The following is an 11454-nucleotide window of genomic DNA, read 5'->3' as shown; positions in this document are numbered from 1 at the left end:
AGTAAACCAAAGCAAGAAACAATTAAAGCAATAAAAGTACTACTAGAAGTAATGACAATTATGGAATAACATGACTAAGCAAAACTTGACATGATTACAAAATTAAAAGACATATAACAAGGTATAACCACAAGTGAAAGGAAGCTTAAGGTCGGCTCTAGGAAGGAGAATGCCATTCCAAAAGAGCAGCCATACTCATATGAGCAATGAGTGCTAGAGTCCTTTTCACAAACACATGGTGTAACAAAAGAAAACAGCAAGAAAACTCAAAATAAATCCTAAAACAGAATGGTAAACAACTTGAATTAAAGAGCTCTTGAAAGTAAAGTGCAATACAACTCAAGAATTAAGCAAAAACAAGCCTAGACTCTGGATACCACATGATGTGAATGTAACTACAAGAACACATGATTCTTGACATTCTTAGGAACAACTTGAGCTGGATTTAAAAGGCACTCTACTTTAGAATTGGATCAATGTTCTAAATTCAAGAACTCACCAAAACTAAGCACCAACCAAGACTCATATTGAAGTCCATGTATTGTCAAATTGAATCAAAACAAAAGGAAAGAAGAACAAGAATTAAAACTGGACAGAATTTAAATGATAGCTACTGAACCAAAACAGAATTAAGAACACAATGCTGGAAACACAAAATAAACGGTAGAAAAAGAAGTAAACTCTAGGAATCAAAACTACCGAATGGAAAATTGAAGAAAAGGGAAGAAGAACACTTATAGAATAAGATGCTTGCTGGATTTTGAGAATTGGAAGAAGCCATTCACGCCACTTGGAACCTTGAACCAAGATAAGTGATGGAGTGCCACCACTTGAAGCTCACCATAGCTCACGAGATAAGGCAAAGAAGAGGAAGACTCAAAACTCACAAATTCTCTCCCAAATTGAGTATAGTCTCTCTACTATAAAATTCCAATCTGAATTGTACAAGCTAAGCACCTTTATTTATAGCCTAGAGGTGCTGAAAATGCAAGCTAAATGGCACACAAATGCAATGAAATTCGGTTTGGCACCCCCTAGGCTCCTATCTACACTCCCCCCTAGACTCCCTTACTACTTACACCTTTTTATTACACTCACACCCCTATTCTACAAAAGAAATAAGAAGAGCCATTTTATTATACTCTTGTCCCAAAGCTCTTGCCATGCTCCTAGTAATTCGTTGGGCTTGGGCCCCTTGTTGGGCTTGGGCTTCATGGCCTAGAGCATCCTCTACTTGGTTTCCATCAGGGGGTGTTCAACCGACGCGAACACTTGTTTGATTCCTACTTCAGCATACAGATTTCTCAACTGCTGACTGGCAAACTGGGTCCCATTGTCAGATATCAGGCGCCTAGGTACGCCAAAGCGACACACAATGTTTCTCCACACGAAATGTTGTACCTTATGCGCAGTGATCTGTGCCACGGGCTCTGCCTCTATCCACTTAGTGAAGTATTCGATGGCGACGATCAGATACTTCATCTGCCTGATTGCCAGTGGGAAAGGGCCCAGGATGTCAATTCCCCATGTATGGAAAGGCCACGGGCTGTATATGGACCGCAACTCTTCTGGCGGCGCCTTGTGCCAATCGGCGTGCTTTTGGCATTGCCTGCACCGCTGGGCGTGCCGTGCGTAATCCTCTTTCACTGTTGGCCAGAAGAAACCTGCGCGTACTACCTTGGAGGCTAAGGATCTTCCCCCTACATGGCTTCCGCAGATGCCTTCGTGTAGCTCCGCCATTATCCTGGTGCACTCATCACCACTGACGCATGTTAGGATAGGGTGAGTGAAGCCGTGCCTGAACAGCACCCCATCCACCAAAGTATATCTTGCGGCATTTCTTTTGACTTTTTTACCCTCTTCAGGGTCCACTGGGAGAGCCCCATCTGCCAGGTATCGCTTATAGGGCGTCATCCAGGTGTCTCCCTTGGACAAGACACATACCTGCATCTGCTCTTCCTCAGGCACACCCGCGAACATGCTGATGCGGGGCGCCCTCTGCGTATCTTGGGTCAAAGAGGAATGACTCCTTGGCCTTCCCCTTGATGTATAAATCTGGAGGACATCCACCCTGTTGTCTTCCATGAACCGACGCGGAGCTTTGAGAGTCTCCTGGATCACTGTCCTCTGTCTACCCCCCCGTGCCTGAGCTGGCCAGCTTTGCGAGCAGGTCAGCTCTGGCATTCTGCTCCCTCGGGACGTGTATCAACTCAAGAGCGTTGAACGCCCCCCTCAACAACTGGACGTATTTTAGATACGTCGCCATCTGTGGGTCCTTCGCTTGGAACTCACCCGACACCTGCCCCGTAATCAACTGAGAGTCGCTCTTCACCAGGAGGTTCTGTGCGCCCATCTCCTTGGCCAAGAGCATTCCTGCTATCAGGGCTTCATATTCTGCCTAATTGTTACTTGCCTTGAAGGCGAAACGCAAGGCCTGCTCGATCAGTATGCCGTCGGGTCCCTCCAAGACTATTCCTGCACCGCTCCCTTGTTGGTTTGAAGAGCCATCAACCAAGAGCAGTCACTGCGAACTCGCTTCCACCTCTTGCTCACCTCCGGGCGAAAGTTCTGCTACAAAATCTGCGTACACCTGCCCTTTGATGGATCCTCTAGGCTCGTACTAGATGTCGAATTCTGACAGTTCCACTGCCAAGCGTACCATTCTTCCTGCCACATCGGGTTTCTGCAGCACTTTCTGTATAGGGAGATTGGTCATCACCACCACCGTAAAACTGTGGAAGTAATGACGGAGCCTCCTAGCAGAGAACACTACCGCCAGTGCCGCCTTCTCTAGTGCTTGGTACCTCGTCTCAGCCCCCTGTAAGGCCTTGCTTACGAAGTAGATGGGCTTCTGACTCTGGTCCTGCTCTGGGACCAACACAGAACCGGAGGGGCACGCCTGTTACCGGCTTGCAGAGGACCGGTGGCGTCGCCAGGTACTCCGTCAGCTTAATGAAAGCCGCTTCGCATTCATCAGTCCATGCAAAGCGACTGTTTCTCTTGAGGCACTGGAAGTACGGGTGCCCCTTTTCTCCTCCGGCGGAAACAAACCTCGAGAGCGCCGCCATCCACCCTGTCAACTGTTGCACCTCCTTTACCGATGTCGGGCTCCGCATGGCGATAATAGCCGCACATTTGTCGGGGTTCGCCTCTATCCCCCTCTCGGTGAGCAAAAAACCCAAGAACTTACCGGCCTCTACCCCGAAAACACACTTCTCGGGGTTCAACTTGAGGCGGTATTTGGATATTGTGTTGAACAACTCCTCCAGGTCTGCCATGTGCTGCACCCTATTCTGCGACGCCACCACCATGTCGTCTACATAAGCGTATACGTTCCTCCCAAGCATTGGCGCCAGGACCTTGTCCATTAGCCTCTGGTACGTGGCGCCCGCATTTTTCAGCCCGAAGGGCATCACCTTATAGCAGTAACTGCATGTCTCCGTCATGAATGCAGTCTTGCTCTCGTCTCTTGGGTGCATCTTGATTTGGTTGTACCCTGAGAAGGCGTCCAGGAAACTTAACACCTTGCTGCCGGACGCACTGTCTACCAAGGCGTCGATGCTGGGCAACGGATACGAATCCTTTGGGCACGCCTTGTTCAGGTCCGTGAAATCAACGCACATCCTCCACTTTCCGTTCGCCTTTTTCACCAAGACGACGTTGGCGAGCCACTCAGGGTACTGAATCTCCCTCATGTGGCCAGCGCTCAGCAGCTTCTGCGTTTCGTCCTTTACCACATGTTGTCGTTCCTCATTGAACTTCCTCCTTCTCTGACGCACGGGGCGGACCGTGGCGTCCATGCTGAGGTGGTGACATAGGAAATCGGGGTCGATGCCTGGCATATCCGAGGCGGACCATGCGAAGGCATCCAGGTGGCGTGAAATCACTTCTGGGCTTAGCGAACTTCCTAACTTGAAAGTTTTGCCGCCAATCTCCCTTTCTATGGCGTTAGCTGCAGGCTGCTCCCTGCTATCATCTTCGACGGGCGCCGCCTCTTCCACGGGCGCCGCCTCTTCCACAGGCGCCGTGTCGTCAGGGCCTCCCTCCATTTGCACATCTGCTTCGGGCATCGCCCTCTCCGCTATGACCTCTTCAGGCGTCAGCCCAGCGGGCGTCGCCTCAATCATCGTCGCGTCCACGCTCGGCGGACGTTCATACACCATGAATACGCCTCTCTTCGTTTTCAGGCTGTTTTCATAGCATTTCCTCGCCTCCTCCTGGTCTGACCTGATGACTATCACCCGGCCACTGAGGTCTGGCAGCTTCATCTTCATGTGACGGGTGGAGGACACCGCACTCAGACGGTTTAACGCCGGTCTGCCCAGCAAAATATTGTAGGCAGAATTAGCGTTCACAACGAGGTACCGGATGCTCTCGGTACGGGAGGCCTCTCCGTCTGTGAACGTAGTCCTCAACTCCAGGTACCCCCGGACTTCTACCTGGTTATCCCCGAACCCATACAAACATCCCGTATAGGGACTCAGCAGATCGGGGGACAACCGTAACTTATTAAAGGTCGACAGAAACATGACGTCTGCCGAGCTTCCTTGATCAATAAGCACTCTGTGGACCTTCCTTCCAGCTGTGACGACCGAGATGACAACGGGGTCGTTGTCGTGAGGTACCACATCTCGGAGGTCTCTTCTTGTGAACACAATATCGGACTCCCAAGGCTCCCCCGAGAGCCTCTCTTCGATTGAATTTACCCCCCTCGCGTATTTCTTCCGCTGGGAAGCGGTGGGTCCTCCGCCGGAAAAACCTCCAGCAATGGTGTGGACCTCGCCAAGCACAGGCATCTCGTGTGCTGGCTCATCTGCCGGCGGCGGCGAGGTGGCGGTCGTTGTGGAATCTGCGACATAATCTTTCAAAAACCCAGTCCTCACCAGCTCATCTAGCTGGTAGCCCAACTGATGGAGATCAAGCCCAAGAGAACATGGAGGCCACTCATCAAGCTCAAGAAGAGGTGGAGGCACAAATGGAGGACGCCCATAGAGGTCAAAGTCCACCTCAAAGGATTACAAGAAGCATGTTCAAAGCCTTGGGAGCTAGAGGACATTTATTTTCTCTTTTTGTAGTGTCTTTAGTTGAAGGTGCTTAGAGGGAAACCTTAGAAACCTCTTTTGTTATAGCATCTTTTTAGGTTTTAGTTAGGAGCTTTAGGGGGGTGTATTAGTAGATAGGTGTAGGAGTAGAATAGGGGGTGCCAAAGTGAAGGAAGGGATCACACCTTCCTTGCTTAGGCAATTAGCGCCGGTTCTAGATAGCTTTTGGAGGGAATTTTGAATTGTTTAGCTTTCAATTTTCAGCACCTTAGGCTATAAATAGAGGTGCCTTCCTTGTAAATTTCAGATTTGAATTTTATCTAAAGAAACTATACTCAAAATTGGAGTGAGCCTTTGGAGAGCTTTTGAGCTTCTACTCTAGTCTTATCTTGAAGGACCATGGTTTCCTCAAGTGGCGGCTTCCACACTCATCTAGGAGCATCCATACTTCTAGTGGCGTGATCATCCAACCTATCTTCCATCTTCATGAGCATTCTCTTCTCCTTCCTTTCTTCTCTTTCAATTACTCTTGTTGTCTTGTGTTCTTGAGCATGTTTTGGTTCGGCTATTCCTTTTTCCAGCATCTATTTTCCATTTGTTCTTAAATCTGTTCGGCTCTTTTGTTTTTGTTTCAATTTCTGTTCGGTCTCTTCTTTTCTTTTGCCTATGTTGATTCAATTTGACAATATTTGGTTCAACCAAATGAGTTTGGGATTTGGTACTTGTTATTGGTGAGTTCTTGATCTTAGAACCATGATCCAACTTCTAAGAAAGTGCCTCTACATTTTCCAGCTCAAGGTGATTCCTCAAAGTGTCAAGAATCTTGTTCTATGTGGCTATTGGAATCACATCATGTGGTATCAGAGTCTTAGGTTCATTCTTGTTTAATTGTTGAGTTGTGTGCACTTTAATTTCAAGAGCTCTTTAATTTCTTGCAATTTAAGTTTCTGTTTTAGAATTTTAATTGAGTATTCTTGCTGTTTTTCTTTTGCTCCAAGTGTTTGTGGAAAGGTTTATGGCACTCATAATTCTTATGAGTATGGTTGCTCTTTTGGAATGGCATTATCCTTCCTAGAGTTTACCTTAAGCTTCCTTTCATTTGTTACAATTTGTGTTGTGTCTTTTAATTTTTGAATCATGTCAAGTTTTGTCTTAGTCATGTTATTTCATATATGTCATTACTTCTGGTAGTACTTTTATTGTTTTGATTGTTTCTTGCTTTGGTGTCATATAATTTTCTGAATTGATGTTGATCCTTTGTGCATTTTCTTTTTAGATTTGAGTTCATACTTGTATTCTAGACCTATACAAGTTCCAATACATCATTTTCTATTATGTCTTTGCTAGTTCATCATCCTGTTTTTATTCCTATTAGGATTCCTCTGTTTATGAAAAAAAGTGCTTACTGTTTTTTTTCCTTATTTCAATTGATTTACGTACTGTAAAATTCTGAAATTCTGGATTTGAGATATTCAAAGTGTTAGAAAAGAATATAAAAAAGAATCATTCAAAAATATGAAGTACACAAAAAATGATAAATAAAATAAAAAAAGTGAACATTCCTGCCGAAAAAAATACGGTAATCTGGCAGTGATTTTAAAAACTTTATTTCTCTCAATTGGCTTACTGTTTTTAATTGATTCCAGTGCCATTTTTGAGTTAACATCTTGAAGTTTCTGTGGTAAAAATTTCATAATCCAGTTCGCTCTACAACGTTCCAGTTAAATCAGTGAATATCAAGCCCAGTTTGCATAAAAAAAAAATCTTCCAGTAGCTAAAATTTTTGTTTTCTTCATCTACTCTAGTGCTTTTCCTTAGGTATTCTTTTGTGTGCCTACTTTTCTCATTGAGTTCTTTATTTTCTTGATTGTCTTTCATTCTTATTCTTTGAGTTTGTCTTACATATAGTATTCCTTTTGCAATTACCTTTTCCTTGCTTATACCTTTTCTTGTTTGTCTTTATTGTTTCTTTGGTTTTGTGGTGGTTTGCTCTTAAGATTGGTGTGCTTGCTTTGACATATTTCATTTGAGGATTCCAAGGCCTCAAGATCAGATTGGAGCAAGAACATTATTTCTTTGAGAGTGATATCTTTTTCAGCCTTAAATTCACTTCGGCAGTTTCAATTGCAAAGCTCACTGTTTTGCTAATTTTTTTAACTTGTTTGCTGTTTTGTGTGTTTGCTGTTTTTTTAATTACAAATGGCTGGATCTTCAAGTGATGCATCCTACAAGCAGAATTCTCCTTCCAAAGCTTCCATTCTTGGTGAATTACATGAAGCTCAAAGAACAATTAGAAGGTTGGAGGAAAAAATGCAAAAGATGGAGGTCCAACAATCTAGACCATCTCCTTCTATCCATGATGGACATCATTCTCATAGACCATCTTCAAGAGCTTCTTCAAATGATGTTGGCCGTGAAGATGAGCATAGGAGAAGGAGACCTCCACCCCAAGTCCATGGACAAAGACATCATCATCAAGGGGAAAGAATTCACTACGGCAATGGCTTCTACCATGATGCAAAGTCCAAGCTTCCTTCGGTCAAACTACCTTGTTTTAATGGTTCTAGTGATCCAAATGTGTATTTAGATTGGGAGGCTAAGTGTGAACAAATTTTTGAGATCCATGAGATCCAAGATGAGCATAAGCTCAAGCTAGCCACCCTAGAGTTTAGTGATTATGCCATGAAATGGTGGCATGGGATTGTAAAGGACATTATCTATCACAAGGGTCCTCCCGTGGACTCTTGGAACTCTTTAAAGGATCATATGCGCGCTAGGTTTGTACCCCCACATTTTAGGAAAGACCTCATGTTGAGACTCCAACGGTTTCAACAAGGCACGCTAAATGTGGATGAATATTATAAGGAGCTTGAGACGCTTGTGCTTAAAATTGAATTAGAAGAAAGTGAAGAAGCCATGGTTGCTAGGTTTGTGAGTGGTCTTAGGAAGGATATCCAAGACATTGTTGAGTTACAAGAGTATTCATCATTGGGCTCTTTAGTTCATCTTGCAATGAAGGTGGAAGCCCAACTTGCTAAGAAAAACTCTTTTAAAAATGCTTCCAATAATGGATACTACTCCAAGTCTTTGAGAAACAAAACTTCTTTTTCTAAACATCCTTCCAAAGATTCTTCTTTCAAACCCAAGGAATCTAAGCCATCAACATCTAGACCTAAGTCTCCCACTAGAACATCTAACACTAAATGCTTTAAATGTATGGGCTATGGTCATATTGCTGCAAATTGTCCTTCCAAACGAAGTATGTACATGCATGAAGGCATTGTAGTTAGTGAGCATGATTCGGAATCTTCAAAGCATTCATTGCATTCTCATGCATCTAGTGAGGAAGAGAGCGAATGTCCACTTGAAGGGGACTTGTTAGTTGTGAGAAGACTTCTTGGACAAGTTTCACAACCTTTTGATGAAAGTCAAAGGGAAAATATTTTCCATACAAGATGTCTTATTCAAAACAACATTTGTTCCTTGATAGTGGATGGGGGTAGTTGTGCAAATGTGGCTAGTACAAGAGTAGTAGATAAGCTTGGATTGCCTACTATCTCTCATACAAAGCCCTACAAGTTACAATGGCTTAGTGAAGTAGGAGAAATAATTGTTAATAAACAAGTCCTCATCCATTTCTCCATTGGAAAATACAAAGATGAGGTATTATGTGATGTTGTGCCCATGGAAGCCACTCATGTTCTTTTGGGAAGGCCTTGGCAATTTGATAGAAAAGTTTTACATGATGGCTTTACCAACAAATTATCTTTTGAATTCCATGGTCACAAGGTTACTTTAAAATCTCTCTCTCCAAGAGAAGTCCATGAGGACCAAGTTATCATGAAGAAAAAGAGGGAGAGTGAAAAAGATAAAAAAGATAAAAAAGAGAAGAGTTCTAAGCCTACACTCCTTGTGTCTAGGCGTGACATTGAAAGGGAAATAGTGGCTCATCATCCTCTTTTTTTAGCCATCCCTAGAACTCTTAGCATAGAATCACTTGTTGATAGTCCTCATTGCTTGGAAAATTTGGTAGAAGAGTTCAAAGATGTGTTTCAAGATCCTCCAAATGGACTTCCACCTTTGAGAGGGATTGAGCACCAAATTGATTTGATACCGGGCTCTTCTTTACCAAATCGTCCCGCATATAGGACCAATCCAAGTGAAACCAAGGAAATTCGCCAACAAGTTGAGGCTTTGATTGAAAAAGGGTGGGTGCAAGATAGCATGAGTCCTTGTGCTATGCCTATCATCTTAGTGCCAAAAAAGGATGGCACATGGCGAATGTGTTCGGATTGTAGGGCCATCAATAACATAACCATTAAGTATAGGCATCCCATACCTAGACTAGATGATTTGTTGGATGAATTACATGGTTCAAAAATCTTTTCAAAGATTGATCTTAAAAGCGGCTACAATCAAATCCGTATCAAACCGGGTGATGAATGGAAGACGGCTTTTAAGACCAACTTTGGTTTATATGAGTGGTTAGTTATGCCTTTTGGTTTAACTAATGCACCAAGTACCTTCATGCGCCTCATGCATCATGTTCTTAGACCTTTCATTGGTAAGTTTGTTGTGGTTTACTTTGATGACATTCTCATTTATAGCTTATCTTTGAATGACCATAGGTTGCATGTTAGGCAAGTTTTGGAAACCCTTAGGAAGGAACATTTGTATGCTAACCTTGCTAAATGTATGTTTGCTCTTGATCATATAGAATTCCTAGGGTTTGTTGTGAGTTGTAAAGGGGTCCATGTGGACAAAACAAAGGTGGTGGCCATTCAAAATTGGCCTACACCGAAATCTTTGAATGAGGTCCGAAGTTTTCATGGACTTGCTTCTTTCTATAGAAGATTTGTCCCAAACTTTGGTACCATTGCCGCACCACTCAATGACATAGTGAAAAAGGATGTGGCCTTTCATTGGGGAGAAGCACAACAAAATGCTTTTGATACTTTAAAAGAAAAATTGACTAATGCTCCCATCTTGGCCCTTCCTAATTTCACTAAGACATTTGAGATTGAGTGTGATGCTTCAAGCATAGGTATTGGGGCTGTTCTCCTCCAAGAGGGCCACCCCATAGCCTATTTTAGTGAGAAATTGAAGGGAAGTCATCTCAACTATTCCACCTATGATAAAGAATTATATGCACTTGTTAGGGCTTTGTTTACTTGGCAACACTATCTTTTTCCCAAAGAGTTTGTGATACATAGTGATCATGAATCTCTTAAATATTTGAAAAGCCAAAACAAACTTAACAAGAGGCATGCTAAGTGGGTGGAATTCATTGAGCAATTTCCTTATGTGATCAAACACAAGCAAGGTAAAATAAATATTGTGGCGGATGCTCTTTCTAGAAGATACACCTTGCTAAATCTTTTAACATCTCAATATCTTGGTTTTGATCACATTAAGGAACTTTATCATGATGACCTTGATTTTTCTCTCCTCTATCAAGAGTGTCTTAAGGGAGGACACAAAGACTTTTTTATTCAAGATGGCTTTCTTTTTAAGGGAAAACGTCTTTGTGTTCCCCAATGCTCTATTAGATTATCTCTTGTTAGAGAAGCTCATGAGGGGGGCTTAATGGGACATTTTGGGGTTGCTAAAACTTTGGATGTGTTGCATGAACATTTCTTTTGGCCTCATATGCATAAACATGTTCATAGTTTGTGTGATAAATGCATAGCTTGCCGCAAAGCTAAATCTAAAATGCATCCCCATGGTCTTTATACTCCTCTTCCTATCCCTTCAATGCCTTGGGTAGATATATCTATGGATTTCATCTTAGGCTTACCCAAGACATCAAAGGGAAAGGACTCCATTTTTGTGGTAGTGGATCGTTTTTCAAAGATGGCTCATTTTATTCCTTGCCACAAAGTGGATGATGCATGCCACATTGCAAACCTCTTCTTCCAAGAAGTGGTTCGCTTGCATGGGATTCCTAGGTCTATAGTGTCCGATAGAGATCCTAAGTTCTTGAGTCACTTTTGGAAGACCTTGTGGGGCAAGCTTGGAACTAAGCTTTTATTTTCTACCACTTGCCACCCACAAACTGATGGTCAAACCGAGGTGGTGAATAGAACTTTAGGACAACTATTGAGATGCTTTATTTCGGGGAATCCTAGAGTGTGGGAGAATTTACTACCCCATGTTGAGTTTGCATATAACCGAGTAGTAAATTCTACCACCTCTCATTCTCCTTTTGAGGTGGTCTATGGGTTTAATCCCCTAACACCTCTTGATCTTCTTCCTATTCCCCTTCTTGACGATGTCTTGTGCAAAGATGGGGATGAAAAGGCTTCTTTTGTGAAAACTTTGCATAAAGACATCAAGAAGAGAATCGAGAAGAAGGTTGGCAAGTATGCTGAACTTGCCAATAAAAGGAGAAAAGCATTGTTGTTTGATGAGG

Source organism: Phaseolus vulgaris, chromosome 2 (genome assembly GCF_000499845.2).
Source record: "Phaseolus vulgaris cultivar G19833 chromosome 2, P. vulgaris v2.0, whole genome shotgun sequence".
Classification (NCBI taxonomy): domain Eukaryota; kingdom Viridiplantae; phylum Streptophyta; class Magnoliopsida; order Fabales; family Fabaceae; genus Phaseolus; species Phaseolus vulgaris.
Note: the sequence above shows the minus strand (reverse complement) of the source record.